This window comes from Passer domesticus, chromosome 5, assembly GCF_036417665.1.
Source record: "Passer domesticus isolate bPasDom1 chromosome 5, bPasDom1.hap1, whole genome shotgun sequence".
Classification (NCBI taxonomy): domain Eukaryota; kingdom Metazoa; phylum Chordata; class Aves; order Passeriformes; family Passeridae; genus Passer; species Passer domesticus.
Window position 1 is genome coordinate 48,124,051 of NC_087478.1, and position 18,589 is coordinate 48,142,639.

General features: G+C 39.8%; 1 protein-coding gene across 4 annotated transcripts in view; it reads right to left on the bottom strand.

Annotated features, from left to right (window-relative positions):
- GRAP2 (GRB2 related adaptor protein 2) overlaps positions 1 to 18,589 on the bottom strand; it is a 99,029-nt gene that overhangs the window by 23,188 nt on the left and 57,252 nt on the right. The window contains exon 1 of one of the 4 annotated variants that reach the window (XM_064420175.1): positions 15,845 to 15,978. The exons of 2 other annotated variants lie outside the window; for them this stretch is intronic. The gene's annotated coding sequence lies outside the window, so the exon portion shown is untranslated. Of the gene's footprint in view, positions 1 to 10,288; positions 11,001 to 15,844; positions 15,979 to 18,589 lie in introns of those variants that run through there. One more of the 4 variants, XR_010362397.1, reaches the window with a different exon arrangement.

The window sequence follows — 18,589 nt, forward strand, 5'->3', positions numbered from 1 at the left end:
CATCAGCATCGGTTGCAAAGTTGTTGCTCTTCTAGTGCTGATCTTGTCACCATCACCCTCACAAACAACATGTAGTTTAGCTGATGTGACTACAGCCTACTGTACTTTCACAAGTGGTACAATTATTTCAATTAAAGGCGTGAAGCCAGTTCTCTTACAGGAATAAGCTTTACCTGTAAGAGTACTGCTCTAATTCTATGGTTGTGTATCCACCAGGAGAGTGTAACATTTAACTGCCTGGTCCCATCCATGTAGCACCATTTATTGCAAGGAGATGTGGTTTTAATCCTGAAGAACAGTGTTAATTTACCACTTAATTCATACAGTGCTTCCCATCATTCTGCGAATTGATCTCCAAAGATATCCCCTACCATTTCAGCTGAGGAGCATCTCTGCACTTCTGAGAGATTTTTCTGTGGAAGTTTATGGCTAAGATCTTCTACTTTCCTATTCTAAAGAAGTACTGGCAAACTTGTTGATATTTAATATTTTCATCAAATCCTTTCAAACCTGCCAACTTTTTCTTCTACGTCCCCTTCTCCATAATTCCTGCCTCTGAATTATTAGTGTCTCTCTAGCAGCTTCTTTATTCTAACCAGTCAGGTTCTCTACCTCCTGCATTTGTATGGTGATTACACGGAGCCAGTTTTGTGACATCCGAAGATTATAATTTTGACAGCAATTACAAGACCACAAGAGTTGAACTGTCACAGAGCCGACTGAAGTACCAGAGGAGGAAGGAGTAGATTACAACAGAGAAAGGGAAGTTTGACTTATTTTTCTCCACTACCAAATCTTCTGGATTTCCACAGATTTTCTTTAACTGCTGCACTGCTGCCCAAGAGCCCAGACAGGAAGAGCTGCCTTACAGCTTCTGTGTTGCAGCTGCTCTGAGCACACACAGCCAAAGCCAGTGCCTGCTGTGTTCTATAGTGCTCCATGTCAGAGTTTCCAGTTTAGGCCCAAGAACTGGGTTTCAAGGATTGGCTGTTGGGACCAAAGAAGATCCAGCTCACTGTCTAGGAAGCCTCTGTTCACCACACAACAATTTGTACTTTTCACTTGGAAATCTGGATGAATCTGCAAACCCAAAGAAGGCTGGAAGTCACAGAACAAGATGAACAAAATATGTTCCTCATAACAGCATATTTTCCAAGCCTGTCCTACATTTAACTCATCTAAGAGCAAAAAAAGGCCAGTTACTCAGGGTAAAAGACCATAGATCCTGTATCCTGACCTCTGCTCTGTAGCCTTCCACCAACAGGACTAGTTTCTGATCTTCCTTACCATGGAGGAAGTTCTAAAAAAACTTTCTTCTCCTTGCTGATCTCTTGGGAGCCAAAACTCTCTTCTTTTTGCTGGTCTCTTTCAGAGACTCATAAGTGTTAATAAGTTGATCTCCCTTATGATCTGTGAATTATACTAAGTTACAACAGCAGCAAATTTGGCACATCTCACTATATAATACCAATATATAATGTGCTAATTTTTCTTTACAATGTTCTAATCTTAAACCACAGAAGCAATGCTACTGATCAAAAAAAAAACTTCTTCCCAGCCTTACAATTTACTACCATCCCTTCTGGACACTAAGAAGTACCAAAGTAAGTTCTAGAAGCTGTTTCAATGGTACCCTGTGCATCCCTGAAAGATAAACATGACAGGAACACAGGATTCAGAGATCTCGTCTTTTACGATGATGTCTAATTTTGAAATGACACTTAAAATTTGAGCTACAGATAAGCTAAGCAGGAGATATCAAGCCAAATCAATGTGGGTTGCATGAGCTGCTGATTTTCTTCTTTGCTGCATGTAAAGACAGCAGATGGAGAAAAGAAGGGAGAGAAAGAAAAAGAGACTCTTCTTCAGTGATTTGAATCCACTGCTGGAGTGTTCAACAAAACAGTCCTTTCCAGGATTTAAATTTTTCTTTGATGAGCACCTTTTGACTCAGTGGGATTTGCAAAGCTTCCATTTGAAGCTAGAGAAGAGTAATCTCACTCTTTCTTTCTTCCCCTTCCCTGCACTACACCCCTCTAATCATGATTAATATATCTAAACATGCCTGATTAAGCCAGACAGATGATGGGCCACTAATCTGAACTGATCAGGGCTCTGGAGCTGCCAAAGTGAACCTGCTGTCTCTCTATCAGACAGAGCAATAAGGGGTCGGTAATGCAGCCCCATTAACTGCTTCCTACAGAATGAATTTTCCCTGACTGCTCCTTAAGAGCAGACACTTGAGGAATGCTGCCTGATGGGAAGTTGCTTTGAATAGTTTCTTTTAGCACAACTGTCAAGCAGCTCCTTCTCAAGCCCTCCAGACAAACAACTAAAGCATGAAAAATGTAGCCACTTCCTTTTATGCTACTTTCTTTTAAATCTCCTCATACCTTATCTTGCTAACTGCCTCTCAATTTTTCTCATCTTTTCTTAGTAAACTTCAGCACTGACTGATATATGGTGCACTGCAAGTGTGTGGTTATCAGAAAACCAACCCTGTTCCCACCAACCCTGTTCTCACTGTGCCTGTGTGTAAGCAAGGGATCTGCTTCTGTGTACAGATGGAGCTTGCACTGCATGAATTCACAAAATTTAGGGCTGCAACAGACCACTATGGTCAATACACCATATCAATATACCAGTGAACTGCCTGCCTGCAACATATTTGCACTAATGTTGAGGGTTCATTGAAGGATAAATGGATGCAGGGCAGAAAAAGAGCAAAATGAATTTGTTCAGGTATCTATGAACGTGTACATACACCTGCTTTTAAGTGGGTGCAGCCCTTTACAATCTTCATCCTCTGGGATCTACTTCCAGGAAAAGACTGCAGTCAAGAGGGGTCAAGTGGGCATCAGGCCATGCCTGGGCTCTGTGAAATCCTGTGACTACTTATCCTAAAAATGGTCTTTGGTATAATTTCAAGTACCTTCAAAGCTTCTCTGAATCACACATGCTGTGGCCAGCTCTGGGGAATTCTGCTAGCTGCAAGTCAGATGGAGAATTATATTTCTCAAATCGATCATAGAAGAGACTGGGATGAAGAGTGATGATGTATTTCACACATTTATGCTATCAGGGAGGACTTTTCAAAAGTCACTTCCAAAGCAAAAGAGTAAAAAGAGAAACAAGAACCTGACACTATGAGATTTGATAAAAAACAAGCAACCACAGGCAATAAAACTCACCTACAGATACAGATATTCCAAGGTGCTTTCCTTGCATTTGGGTTTCAAAATATGGGAAAAAATACTCAAGATTTAATTATTTCCAACTGTGACTGTCAGAGAGAGGATTCCAAAAAACATAGTTTCCAGCATGCTGCTCTGTAAATCTGAGCTCTTGCACTGTAACTAAGAGCTGAGGAATTTGGTGTTTATGCAGGTCTGCATATGAATACTGGATGTGCACGTGAATGTTAAATTCCCTTTGTCTAGGAGTAATCAGGCACTTTGCAATGTGAAATGGAAATCTAGGGAAAAACCTGTAAATATTTGTGCTAAAATAGGAGCAATTCACCTTATGTCATTGGCTCATTTCCACAACATTTATGAAACTCCTTTTTTCTATGTGAAAGATGGAAGATGCAACAGATATATTGTCTTTATTCCTGGACATAGCACAGCCTAGAGAATTCATTACATTAAGGCAATCTAGTTAATTACATTAATCCAATCTAGTAAAAATAGTTTTTAATCTTATATTAGACTCTGTATTGTAGCAATACATTTGGATGGGATATAGGACGAAAATGCTATGAAAATCTGCTGGTATGTACAGCTGGGTACAAAATACTATGTTTCCAATCAGCTACTGCATGTTTCTTTGATGAGACCAGCTACTAAAAATTTGTGTAAAATGTGAAGAAGAGCAAGATCAGTGATTAAACTGTCCTTTTTTTTTTCCTTGTGTGTGCAGGATTAGTCCTGCCATCACAGATAACTGTGCAAAGTCTGGAAATCTAGTACTAAAATTAAATTGTGTGATTGTTTTGCAACAGATATGATTTTGCACAAAGGTAAACTACAGTTAGGTCAGTAAGGAAAAGTAAAGTTTCTTAGTCCTTTTAAACATAAACCCATTTTTGTACAAAATTTCATCCAACTGCAAAATTTGTGGGGTGAAGTTTGCATTGCCTCTTTTCCTTTCTATATTTTTCCTCTCCTCCTGTGCTTTTATGAAAGAATGAAATACGAAAGTCTAGATCAACATACATTTAGCTATGGTATTGTAAACACAAACATGGGGAATCTAATTACTTGGTTTTCATGGTCCTCTTATCCTGGACCTGTTACACATAATTGCAGCACAGCCACCTTTGTTCTGAGAAGAACTGACAAACTGATACACATACAAAGCCTCACATTTAGGTAAGGACAGAGAAACTGAAAAGCTGCTAGTGGAATCTGTGTTGTGGTATAATGAGCACAGTTGTGATACCTCCACTGCATAATGGCCCCACTTGCAAATTTACCTTTGCAGCTTCTTTGTTGTATTAACTATATTTTTTCTGCTTAATGGATCTTCACAGCTCAACTTCTATTTAAACACAGAACCTCTTTTACAAGGCGTAAGTGTTACAAAACCTTTCTATAAATTAAAGCCAGGCCATTTGCATCTGCATTTGGGAATGGTTCTGAAAGGGTTTTAAAAGAAATCAATTACAATAATTCATACAAATAAAGATGTAACTGCAAAAGTCAATCCAACTTTTCTTCTCATTATAAGATGTGTGAATGCCAGCTTGTTACTATTCCTGGGGTTTTCTCTACACAGTGATTGTACCATTTTAAGTAGAAGTGTGGAACATATTTCATGTTTGTCAATGCATTTTTTAGTTCACTTGGATTATGATACCTTTGAAATTAAAGTGCAGCAGCAGTTCCTGAATGATTAATATGTAGACATTTTTACTCTGAATTAGGTACAACTAATTCTTGTTTATCTTAATCCAAAACTAAATGATATCAGAGTGGAATGGATTCTTATTATCTGGAATAAAAATGGGTCATACCATAGTGTAAGAATATTGGTTACTGAACTAACATTTAGACTGAAACCTAATTAAGCACAAAAAGTTCCTTATAGGCAGATCAAGTCTGATATCCTACATTTCCCCTTCCCACAGCATGGGCACCCTCATTGCAAGGAAGTTCATTGGAACAACTCTGCATAACCCTCGTACATCCTGCAAAAATAATCATGGTCCCAGTCCTTCAGTGAGCAAGTAATCAATTGCTGCTCTGCAGCAGGGAGCCACACAGCCTTCAGACTACTCAATAGACTGCATGTGGCAAAAAGGGAACACTGTGCAAAGGGTGTGAGTGTGAATGAGTCATTCGACATTTCAGGTTGACTGAAGTCATTCTGCTACATTTATTTCCAATCTTGATGTGCTATCCACATTTGCATATTAAGCAGGATGGGAAGAAAGATTTAAATTTTTTGCTACAACACATGCATGGAACACAGCAGACTGCATGTGTGTGAGAATGAGAGATTACATGCATGCTTGGGTGAGCACAGCATCATGTGAATTGTCTCTTCTAGCTTCATGCAGGAGCAGGCTTTCTACTTGCAAGCCTGAACACATCTCAGCAAACGTTATGTTTGAGCCTGTGTTATCTCTAGGGAGCTGAATATAAAGGAAAGATGTTCATTGGCAGTGTGCCTGAAGAAAGGAAGGGAGGTCCCATGAGCATACTTCAGGTGATGTGTGTTGTGTTTTCTTTGGCAAGTACAAATCTGAACGAGCTGGTCCTTGTACACTTGAAGGGGTAGGTGTGTGAGCTAGGTGCCTGTGGGTGACAAGGAGCACCCAAGAGCATGAGCAGGTGTCAGCTGAAGCTGGAATTTATACATTTGTCAAACATCATTAGCAGTGAACCACCTACTTAAAGATTTCCATGGAAGGAATACGTGGCAGCCTCTCGAAGTATTCCACTGTAGATGCCTTCCCACTATTCTGCAAGTTATTGATAGCACACTCAATTAACCTTGGGGACAGAATACAGAATGGACACTGTCTCTCTCAGTTTCAGTCATTTTTGCTCAGTGACACAGTTTGCATACAAACCACTGAGGAGTTAAATCTCCAAGTAGAAGTGCTTTAATGAAAACAAAAGTGCACATTCATGACATTTGTATTTGTATTAAGCCTTGTAAGCTTCATTATCTGAAAGCCTAAATGTTGGACCAAGTCATTGCAGATTACGTCCCATTAAATAGCGAGTGCAATTCTAGTTCCAAAAGTTTAGAGAAAATGTACTCTTAGATTTGTTTGGCTGGCAATGGCAGGCATATTATTGCAATTCCAATTTACCCACTGTGCTTGCATTGGCTTTGTATAGAAGATAAAATGGAATGAGGTGAAAATCCAATTTTTATTAGTAAGTCCACTTCAAGGCACTTCTTGAGGAAAATATCTAGCAACTACTGGAATTTGTGATGCAATTAGGGGACACTCCACACCAAAGGCCTTTGTAAAACCCATGAGGATCTTGAGCAGCAGTGGGAACTCCAGATGTGCTGAGGATATCATAGTTTAGGTAATCAGGGCAGAGGCACAACATGATCTACAACAGCTACAAGGAAGTTCACAGATCCCCTGAGAACTGGCTTTGGTCCTACCAGCTCACTTTAGCATAAAAGTATGATTGTTTTACCTTGATTTTGTTCTAAGGCTGAGAAATGGATGTGTATATATTTAAAGAAGCCAGGTGTTACATTGAACATCACATTATGGTCTATGAGGGGAGGAAAATAAGTTATTTCTTCCACAACAAAATAAAACATCATGCACAGTTGTTCCTACAAGACATGCTCCAGAACACACTCTGCTGATATCAGTGCTGTCATCTAAGGATCATCTCATGAGGAAGAGTTGGGGGAAAAAATGTAAAGAAAAAAATCAAGGAATTGATATCTTATTTGTTGAACTCTCTTATATAGTCTGTTGGACCACTTATTGTGTTAGATCTTTTCTCCTTAGCCTTTCGCTGTCTTTCCTACTCATATGGCAAATCACTTGAAGCAAATGGCATTTTTCCATACAGTGCTCTGTAACAAAAACCAGTGGGTCAGAGCTGTCTACAGAATCCTACAATAAGTAGATTAAAAGGGATTTGTGGCGATCCTGCAGTTCAAGCCCCTGCCCACAGCAGGGTTAATTTTGAAATCACATAAAATGAGAATGTAACCTCATCTTTCTACAGTGACTACACTAATGAAACACAAGTCTCATTCTGGCAATGATATAAATCATACACATGCCTAGAGTAAAGACATATGGAAGTCATTAAGGTAGAAGACCTGCATTAAATTATTTGAGGTTTCCTTTCAATATGCATTCATAAGATGGCACTGACTGCATTGTTAGACTCAAATTATAAAGCACGTATTATCAAAACACACACTAAAATGAGGCTACCATTACAATCATTATTTCCTGAGTTCTATATGCTGAAGACCCTCATTACATAGTTTCAAAAATGTGATTATTTGTAGATGGAATTCAGGAAATAACGCAGAAGAGGCAGGAAGGGGAAAATTCCAAACTGGAAAAAACGGCTGCTTTACTCGGCACAGTGGAAAACACTACATGTCATGTACCTCATACAGCCTTCAAGAAGGTGTTCCTCTTATAAAAACTTAGAAAGTCTGCAGAAGCAGGTTTTGAGAGTCAGAAGCTGTAGGAACTGTGCAGCTCTTGTCCTTCAAGATGCATTTTGGTCATGGCAAGGCTTTTCTCACAGGCTGTGCAGTGAGAAAATTGCCAGTGGCAGGAATTACTCGTCACAAGACTTAAACAAGGCCCATGCACTGCTACATGGAGATTTCACCAAGCAAAACAGGGATTAATGTGATTACTTCCATGATGAATGAGATTATTTTTTTTCAAATTGAATACATCTAAAAACTTTATCAACACTGCAATTCTGCTTCCATAAGGAAAAAAAATCAAAACCCCTGTTATCCTCACCGCACTTCCATTTTCTGCTCTGTATCAGTTTCTTGTATCTACTTTACTTGCATTCAGATTTAAGGACTGCAATGTTCAGATTCATTATTACTGCATATCTTGCTATATTTAATTATGGTAGGCTGTCTCTTTTGCCTTGACAGATAAGCCTTGTCTTTTAGTTTAGCTTTACAAAAATGATTATACTTAATAAAGTGATTTTGTAAAAGAAGCTAATCCACAAAGCATTTACTGAATTTTGGAATACTGTTTTCTTGGTTTCTCTGTCTGATGGTGGTTGGACTTTGCTCATCTCTACAGCTTAGAAAAGAAAGCAGTGGATGCTCAGCCCTTCTGAAACTTGAGTCAGTGAAGCATCCAAGATTGCAGAGCAGAAGATGATGCATTCAAAACCACTTCCTAAAAATATCATGCCAGTATTTACATTGAAAAGGAGAATAACATTTCAAAAGAACATTCTGCTCAAAAGTTAAAAACCATTTCAAGCAAAAAAGTTAAACATACAAACAAAATTGTTCAAAACAGCAGTAATTCATTAGGAAAACAACCACTGCTCATTCCAAGAGATTCCCAATGCATTTCACAAATCATGAAGTATATTCAGACTCACTTTGAGTATCTGGTATCCTGATAGGCTCCATCGGGATGGGGATGCAGCAGTTCTAGACACAGACCACACTGCTGTATAGCTTCTCCCTGGTGTGTTTTAAAGAATTACAGCTGTTCCTTTGCCTTTGCTTGCTAAAACTGCCCAGCACTTTAATGAAGAAGCTCTGTTTTGAGCTTTGGTGTTTTTTCCTGCAGCCTCACTGAAAATAACACTTCTCTGGACATGCCTGGTATGGGTTAGTTGAACTGGTAAGTCTGAATGTTAAAATATGATGACTGTGTCCTTTGACCCCAGCTTTACTCTGGAGGAGACCTCTAGTTTGGTGGCTGCTTTCCCTGACTCTATTTATCCCTTAATCTAACAATGAAATCCATCCTCCAGCGATTTTCAGGAGTGCACAGCAGGTTAGGAGCAGAAGCAACGACTGCCCAATTAAAATTGAAATGTCAGATATGCGGAAGGCAAACTGTAATCAAACTGACCTGCCTGGGTTATCAGGGCAAGATGCCTTTAGGCTTATGCAATTAGCTGAAGGATAATTGATGACCACAGGCAAGCAACCTACAGATGCAGGTTTCATGTGCAAGAAGTGTGCTCGGGCACATCATTCGGTACTGACTCAGAGAAAAGGGCTTGACTCTGTTTGAGTCAAGCACTTCCTAAATCACTGAGGTTTTCCTTAGAAATCTCCCCAAAATTACCAGCCGAAATCACAAAGCAATGGCTACAAGTGTGCTACCATTCCCAGTGTCTCTGTATGGTGTGCAAGGAATGGTAAAATCTGTTTAGCTGGCGGTGGAGACAAAAGGGTCCTTCAGTTGAGGGTGGTGCCCTGATGACTTATTACAGTGGGACAAAATAAAAACAAAATAAAATGGGGAGCTTTAAGGCACTACCAAAGAAAAAGAAATCAAGCCAGAAAAAGGACTTTTTTTTTTTTTTTTTTTTTTTTTTGGTATACTGAAACAACTGCACTGGGAGAGCTCCTCATCCAAACAAGCCCTTCATCTTTCCTCCCTTCTACTTCCCACTCTTCCTTTACCCCTCTCTTTAGAAAGAATTTTCTGAGGCCCAGGTTTTCTTCTGCTATGACTTTGCCTGCATCTTGTGAACTATGCGTTTAGCTGGTTTTCTGTTTTCTTTTTTACAGCAAGACAACCACTGCTTATTAAATTGCCTATGAAATTATTACTGAGCCGTTGGAGGTATACCTCCAAGGAGGCATATTGCATTAGGCACAGCTAGCTACAATGCCATGAAATCACCTGTGCCTTTTCTTCCCTGAGATTCCATATGGAGCAGTACACCTGGAGAAAACCACTTGACTATTAAACACTGCTTGTTTTTGACAATGAAGATATAACTTCTAGCACAGAGCCTCCCAACGTCAGCAGTGTCTGAAAGTAAGTTGAAGCTTTTCTGTAAAAGAACTAATTAATAACAAAGCTCAGGATGCTTAAACAACTGACCCTCAAAAGCCCTGGGGATTTAAGAAAGTATTTCTGAACCCATTCCACAGTTGCAGTTATTAATGAATGATTAATTTCTACAGACATCATCTTGTGCTTGCTTCAACCTTGTTTGCTCCAGTGACTTCTACAGTCAAGGGAAACAGTCAGAACAATGTTGAAAACTAGTTAGAAAATAAAAATAATTCAATTAGTATGTACTATGGAGGTACTAGTCATGTCTGTGTACCTTCAGCTGACCTGAGCTTTGAACTTAAAATACAAATTCAGTGGTTTTGCTATGTATGAGAAACAGCATACATTAAGAATTCCAGCATTAACTCTATGGGCACACAATGAATTTCCTGAGACGTAAATCTATTACATATAAATCTATTAATCTATTACACGTAAATATATTAAATAATTTACTGAGTAAAATTATTCTTAAATATGGGTTTTCTAAGAAACTTGACACTTTGGGTTTGATCTTTAATTTGTTTTTATGGCCACAATAATGGAATAATTAATCAAGATTTTTATTCTACTTAAAGATCACAGAAATCTTGCATAGACAACACGTGAAGATTTTTTCCAAGGTTTTTTTTACCTTTACAATACTTTTAATTAGAAAATTTCCCTTCATAAAACACTCGGAGTTTGATTTACTCCTTCTGATGATGCTACAAATAGAGCTTTCACGACACCTGAACTGCCCACAGTTAGAAGGGTCCTTTCAAAATGTTCATCACTTCACACCAGGCTTCTCAGTAGGCAGTAGAACCTCCACTAGCTCTCAGCAGGAGCAGTTGGCTTCACTTCTGCTGGAAACAGAGTGAAGAGCTGCTGCCCGGAATGAGGAAACTCCGCGAGCAGCAGCGTCAGCCCCGCTGAAACTGCCTTGCTCTTATGTCGTGAGAAGGGAAAAATATTTCCTTGAAGATCATTTAAAGCTAATCTGAGAACACAAACATTCAGAGGTTTTCATTACTGAATGGGCTTGTTACAGCGACTGGAGAAGAGAGCACTGAACCTTTTAGGCACATAGTACAGGTGTCATTACTTGGGGTACAGGGCACAGCAATACGTGCTGTGTCAAACCAGTAGGCAGAAGATGCAAGGGCTGCACATGGCCTCTGCTGAAGGTAATAACATGATTATGACACTGCTGATGTAATTTTTTGCAATGTAATATTGCCTGTCTTTCACTCCCTTCTACCGAGAATGTAGCAGTACTTGATGGCTTCAATGAATTAAGATTCATCTTCTGTCGAAGATGGGAAAGTATTTACAGACTAGACTCAGTTATCTTTGAGAGTTGAGGAAATTGGGAGGTTTTTTTTTGTTTTGATAGATTTAATCTCAGAGATCTGTCACACTATTAGAATTATCAAGAAAGTGCAGTCCAAGCAGTGTAATGACAATACAGCTTGAAACTTGATAATACCACTTGAAACTGTAAACTAATCTCCCTGACAGAATTAGAAAGTATTTCTTCCATCCCCGTGTGGAGCTCTGCGTGTTTGGTTCATAGAGGGTTCGGTCACCTTTCTCAGAATCAATATTTTTGACCACTGCTAGTGAAGTGTAGTGGATGTGAAAGACAAACAGTGTGATGTGGTACAGCCATGTACAAACAGCGAGAGAGAAGCCTCCAGTGCCCTGGCTTTAGACGCTCTACACTTCGCATGAAAAACAATTACCAGAGCCTGATTACGCACAGAGACAATTTCAGAAGTTGGTCCATACCCTAAGATAATCCCTGTTTGGATTGCAAGTGCCTCTGACCTGGAAACATGATGTTATTTATGTAGCTAGATTTTAAAAACAAAAAAAGGAATGTCAGAGTTCTGAGGGTTTAAGTTCGTACTCTACGAGTTACTGGTGGATTTTTCATGACGAGATAATAAAATGAAACCACTGGGGAACTGGAAAAGAAAGACTAGAGAATGTAAGGCATACAATGCCTTGGGGGGAAAAAGTGGCATGTTATTAGTACCGTACACTGCTCCAAAAAGATAAAGTCATTTATAAAAAAAGACGGAGTTGGGGAGAGAGAGGAAGGATAGATCTGAGAATTCCAAGAGAGGTAAAAAAGTTTCATCCTATGTTAGCACATGATGTTCATTTAGGCAATTAACTAATTTTCTTTTACCTCGTAATATTTGCAGTACTGACCTCTGATTTTAGTGCAGGGATAATGTGTCCATTCTTAGCAAGCTTATTCCTCAAAGATTAGTCCCTCCTGCTTAGATATTTTTTAAAAGGTACTTGAGCATGGTTCTCCAATTAGCAGAATAATTTAAAAAAAAAGCTACAGGAAGAATTCAGACTATTCCAAAACATCTTTTTTTTTAAATTCTCATCTCTCTGAAATCCTTCTAGAAATAATAGACAGCAACTATGCTTCAGGGAGAGCATTCTGGGCAAAAGTCAAAAGAAAAGGAAGACACCCTTCCTCTCCCCTAGATTACCCAGTGGGGTCAGTTCAACATCCTAGGACAGTAGCAATCAACATCAGAAGCATTTGAGTACAATATCAGCCACTTAGAAGGGCTGCACCATGGGAATTAGTTTGTGTCTTGAACCATGAAATTTACAGTACACACATTTGTTAGCTTAGCTGATGTCTCTACCAATTCTACTCACATTTGTACATGTCTCTTGCCCTCACCCCCCCTTTAAAAAAGCACTTGTTTAGTGGTGAGAAAAGAAGAGTAGGAATCCATTTTGCAAGTCCATCTCGCTTAAATATTTGCTGTGCATTCATGGGCAAGTCACTTCACCTCTCTGAACTGTAGGACGCATTTAAGAAGTTCAGTGCAGCCATACCCCATTCTTATTTCAATAGAATGGGTACCAAAACCCATAATACTGCCTTCTCAGGGCAGCAGGGTTTTTTTTGCAGATTGTCAAGTTAGGCCGGTACAGCTTTAGTGCTTCTGTCATCTCAATGTCTTCACACTCATGTACGTGATTATAAAGTGAAAGCGTTCACACTCACCTGTCTTAAAGGCTGGGCAAAACACCCATTAATAGGCAAAAATGTGTGCAGACATTAAGATGAAAGGCTTGTGCAGGAAAGACAGTTACTGATGGTAATATACTTCCTTTCCTGCTGGCCAAATATACAAAGAATGGTGGAAAGCTAAGCTAAAAAGATGCCAAGGACTCTTTCAAGGGAGCTACAAAATAAAGATTTTGGAAAGGAATTGAGGGACTTATGCAGAACGTTTGTGCTGACTGGGATATGGCTGACAGTCAACCCTGAGCTTTAAATCAAGTGTGTTGCCATCATTATATTGAACATAGATGTGGCACTTTGGGACAGTGGTTTAGCAGTGAACAAAGCAGTGCTGGGTTAACAGTCAGACTTGATTTCAGGAGGCTTCTCCGACCTTAACGATTCTATGATTCTATAGAGAAATTTGAAGAACTGATAAAAGACACAATTGCTATATTCTTCTTAGACCAAAACCAGACTTCGGAGATGAGGAAGAAAGGTAGAAGAAATCAGGGCCTGATTTAGATTTATAAAAACCTAAGCAAACTAAAATGAGGCCCGAAGGCCCAGGCATATCAACTGTTGGTAGCAATAGTTCCTTACTTGTCAAACATGTAGTGTTTTGTCAGCCACAGTGGGTAGGTTCTTCTAATTGATACCAGAGACTGAACTTGCCAGTGAGTGCATTTTATGGTGTGTGTATATGTATATATACGTATAAACACATAAAAATATGTGTGTGTATATATATATATATATATATATATATATCTCACACACACACATACATATATACATTACAGCTCCACTAAGAGGAGAATTTCAAGTGAAAACAATGTTAAAGGAAGAAACATAGGGAACAGAATGAAGATAATTTTCATTGTATCAGGCAATAAAAATAAACCAAAAGAGACTGCCTACAGCAGCAGTTGCAGAACTGTGGCTTAATAGCAACCTCTTGCCTGCCAAACTTTCAGATATTGCTTGTGGCTAAGGAGAGCTGCTGTCAAGCTGCAAGTTGATTGGGAAGGTGAAGTGTAACATCGTGCAGGGGACATCACAACTGCACTGCTGGCCCTTGAATCAGCAAAAACAGAGGGCATTGCTGTATGGTTGCAAGAGTCAGTGTAATCATCAGGGAATAAAAAAAGAAATTCCATGTAATCGGGTAAAGGAAGATGAAGTTTGAAGAGGACAGTGATGTCTCTTGCTAGAGTAATGGCTGTAACTCACAGGAACCAGACAAGCCTGCAGACCTGCTATACCTTATGGAAACTAAAGTGAGAAGGCGTAGGAGATCAGGACAAACAGCCTGCCTGAGCAGCAGAGCCCCATTTTTCTGAAAGTTGCCTGTTTTGCCCAGGCAGATCCGTCAGTCTTAACAATTTTAGGAGATGTGTGCAGAAGGGTGTGGTAGAGATGAAAGTAAATCCGAAATCTAGACAGCAAAACTAAGCTAAATTTATCTGTGTGCATTTCACAGTGCAACTCCATCCATCTCCAGGTTATTCTGCTTTCCTGATAAAAAAGGGAATGACAGTGCTTGTGCTTGTGCCTAATCTCTTCTTTGTGGGATTGTCAAGTTCAAATAGAAATAAATGTCACCAAATAGGAAAGCCAAGGGAATTGCTTCACTGCAAGAGCAATGCATTTGTTCTCTGAGCCACTGCTAAGGAAACAGGTTTCCTCCCTTTCTGTTCCAGAACTCATTTTGCCATCTCATGATAGCCAGAGGTTTTGTCCTATTCAGAAACCTGGGAGCAGAGTCTAAAGCAGGAGTTTCTCTCTTTTCCACTTCTAAGTGGATGACTGGCACTGCTGGCTTCATCACCTATGGTCTTCCATGCCAAAACATAGCTCGTAGGTAACTCTTTCTCATCCCAAAGCCCAGTGCCTCCTGCCATGCCCATTTACTAAAAGATGAATTGTCATTAAACCTTTCTTCACTGGACAATTATAAATGTGACAGGCTCTCCTGCTGCTGCTGAGGAGAGCTAACATTGTTTTTTCTAAGAAAATATTGTACTGATAGGATGCTTCTAAATCATGTTTTGGAGACTGATGTCACTTTGCTCCTACAAGACAAGCATTATGAACTTTACACATGCAAACACACATGAAACACATGCAGGACCTTGCCATACAACTCTATAGCACTCCAGTCTAAAGATGTGTCTCATAACAATATTGCCTGTTATGCTTACAGTGCATCAAAAAGCTTTACAGCAACATTAAAAAACATTCGAGGAAAAATTACGCCCAGGTCTGACCCCTTGAGAAACCACCACATTTCACAGAAGACGTAAGAAATCAGGAAAAGCAGATTACTTGAGCAGCAGAGCCCTGGTTCTGAGCAAAAGGAGGGTCAACAATGCCGAATCTCCAGTTGCCTAAAGCATTTTTCTTTCTAGGCACCTTGCCCCTTTCAGTATGATCACAATGGGTGTCTCGGAGACACAATAGCCTGGTCTCTGCTAGAGCAACCTTAAATTTTTCCCAACCAGGGAAAAGTGATTATTTCTTTGCCTTGTGCTTGTGACTAATAAAAAAAAATTCTATTCATTATTTTCTGTTCTCTGTTCCAATAAATACACTCCTCCTGAGCACAGCTCTATCCCCCACTGACAAGGAGAAAAACCTGATACACCTACAGTGGAAAAGAAAACACACTGAATCTCAAGCCTTGCAGATAAGCCCTTACTTGTTTAACTCCGTAGAAAATGCAATGCTAATTTAGCCAATGCATCTACCCATAAAACCTCACAGCAAAAGAAGCAAGCCCCCAAGCAGATCTGTACCTTTGTGGCAGGTAGTTACACTCTGGTCTTTCAGGATCTGTGATGGGAAAAAACAGTGGGGGAATGGCACCAGTCTCATAACAACCTGTCTTCAGCACAAGTGCTTAGCAAGGACCAAAGTCAGTGGAGCCATTCGGGACACACAAATCTTCAACCCAGCATCTCAGCCTCTCCCTCATGAAGTGCAGCCAATCAAGCTGGTAGAGTGCAAACCACAAACCACACAGGAACTCACAGTCAGAGCAGCTTATTGAGCTGGGTATGGGACTCAGCTTAGTGTGGTTTTACTGTCTTACTGCGAGGGAAACTGCTTGAGAGCAGTTCCTCTGAATGCTACAGCTGTGCTGGGGCACCTCACAACTTGCTCAGTGTTCAGTTATTTAATATATCTGTCTGGAAAGCACTGGCCCCTTCAGATATTAGTAGTGATCCATCCCCAAGAGCAAGCCATCACAGGTGTCCAAAAATGTACCCTCCTCTCTGCTCTGGTGGGACAGCAATGGCCATGAGCCATCAGCAGGTGAATTGGTGGAGAACCTCTGGTGCCACACACCTCCTGTGACGTGACAGGGTCCACGGCTGTGTGTGCACAGTGCACCCGTGAGCTTGGACAGCCGTAAGCAAACGCAGGTGAATGCAGGGATCATCTTGTGCCTGTGTAGGCACAGAGCGAGAGGGAGTAGATGTGAGAGAGAAACCAGGATGCCACCAGATTCTGCAATAAGTGTGAACTAGGGGGCTGTCTTCAAGCTGTGAGAAAAAGAGCTATAAAAATGTGATTCTTACAAGAACACAGAAAAGGCACATTTGCTGATTTAGTTGTCGCATCAGTTTGGTTGCTACCAAGAGTGAATTGGGGTGGCCTCTGAGTGGCAGTTTCCCTCCCATCTTTTCTTGTCTGCTTTCTGAGCTCCAGTCCCTCCTCCTGAAGGCAGCCTGAGGGCTGCCGGGGGTCAGCAGGGCCCCAGAGGGAGAAGGACCATTGGTGGTTGGAAAAATGATTGCTACAGGAGAGCAAAAATCCGCCTTTGGAAATGCCAGCCCCTGCCCTGGCCCTGCCTGGTGTGCTGTCTGCAGTCGTTAACATGAGGCATTTCAGAGGAAACAAAAAGGAGTTGACATCAAGTGAAATTTCCCCCTGCAGCCACCAGTCGAGGACCTCTTAAAATCGTAGCCTAAAAATATAATCTAAATTCTGCTGGGTAGCTGTGAAAGGGCCATTTGCTGCAGCTGAAATAGATTCATAAATTACTGAGTTCCTGAGCAGTGAGATCCACATGGCTCTGAGTTCCTGAAGCCACTTTTCTTTCTACCATTTCCTTGGATATGGTTCAGAGCCTGGCCAAATGGTCCAGGCTCTTGCTCAAAAGCAACACAAAAAAACCCAACTTTAACACCTAATTACTGTTGACTTTGTAGAACAAGCAGCCAGGTTGGTGAGGTTCCATCTGTGTTCTTCAAAAGAGCACAGGTGTTGCAAACTGAAATGGGCAGAATTTTATTGATTATATTGAACTTCCTAGTATTGAAAAAATATTCTTAATTATATCTTCAAAATGTTAAAAAAGTTACAGAGACCAATTAAGGTGTTTTGTAATTGCTATTAAATTACTCTTTTGCCGTAACAGTTCATATTGAAAGTACTTAATTTATTTTAAATAGATTAAGTACTTTCAATACGAAATGTTATTTTCCAGCTAAAAACAACTCTCTATCTCACAATTTACTTTGACTGAATAAAAAGGTAAAAACACTTTATACAATAAAAAAATGCTTTTGGGCAAAGTATAACTTTCCATTTGGCTTAAAATAAAATACTCTTAGTTATTCAGGCAAAAATATTTTTGTTTTGCATTAGGGATGTCAATCTTAATAGCAAACTAAAAATCAGTTACATATGCACCATTGGAGCATTAGTCACATGGAGCTGGCTCAAGAACAGAGGCACAGAATGCAGCAATCAAATGCCGATGTCTTTTCTACTAGCACTAAGACTTATACAGTGTTCAGCTTCATTGATATGGCATGATGTGTCTGACATTAACTGACAAAAGCAAAAGGCTGGAAGTTAATGCATGGCTATATCCAGGCTTCACGCTTTCATAGTCTCACTGGCTTAATTTGAATATTACTTAAATGCAGATACCCACCAAATTTTGTATTTCAGAGTGGAGTTATTTGTTTGTTTGGGTTTTTTTTTTTTTTTTTTAATTTTCAGAGGAAGTGTTTTTAGGCTCATAATTTCTTTTAATTATGCTTCAACTATTTTGATATATTGCCACCAAAACACTGATACTGTAAATGCTATATCAGTTAGTATGTTCTTTGTACACCTCTGAAATATTCCTGAGATCCTGAAGTGAGGAGGAGGAGTATGCTGGCATTGTTCATGTTGTTCCTTTTGTGTGTGTATAGACCCTCAAGCTGTCACTCTTGAAGTTTTCACCATTTACGAAAAACAAAGAAACAGAAAGAAGTGTGGCATACATATCAAAATCTAGACCTACAAAAATCAAACCACATGTGGACCCAGCTAAAGAAAACATGGGGACCAAGGTTTTTGTAAAGCAAGGCTTCATTGCAGGAGGATTAGGTAATCAAGTCGTGAAGCAAATAAAATCAATTTATCCTGCCATAGAACCAATGTCACAGTGCAACTCTAACAAAGAGAGAGGGGGGAGAGAAACGTCCAAAGGGAAAGAAGAATTTAGTGATTGAAGTTTTTTAATAGCTTCCTTGAAACAC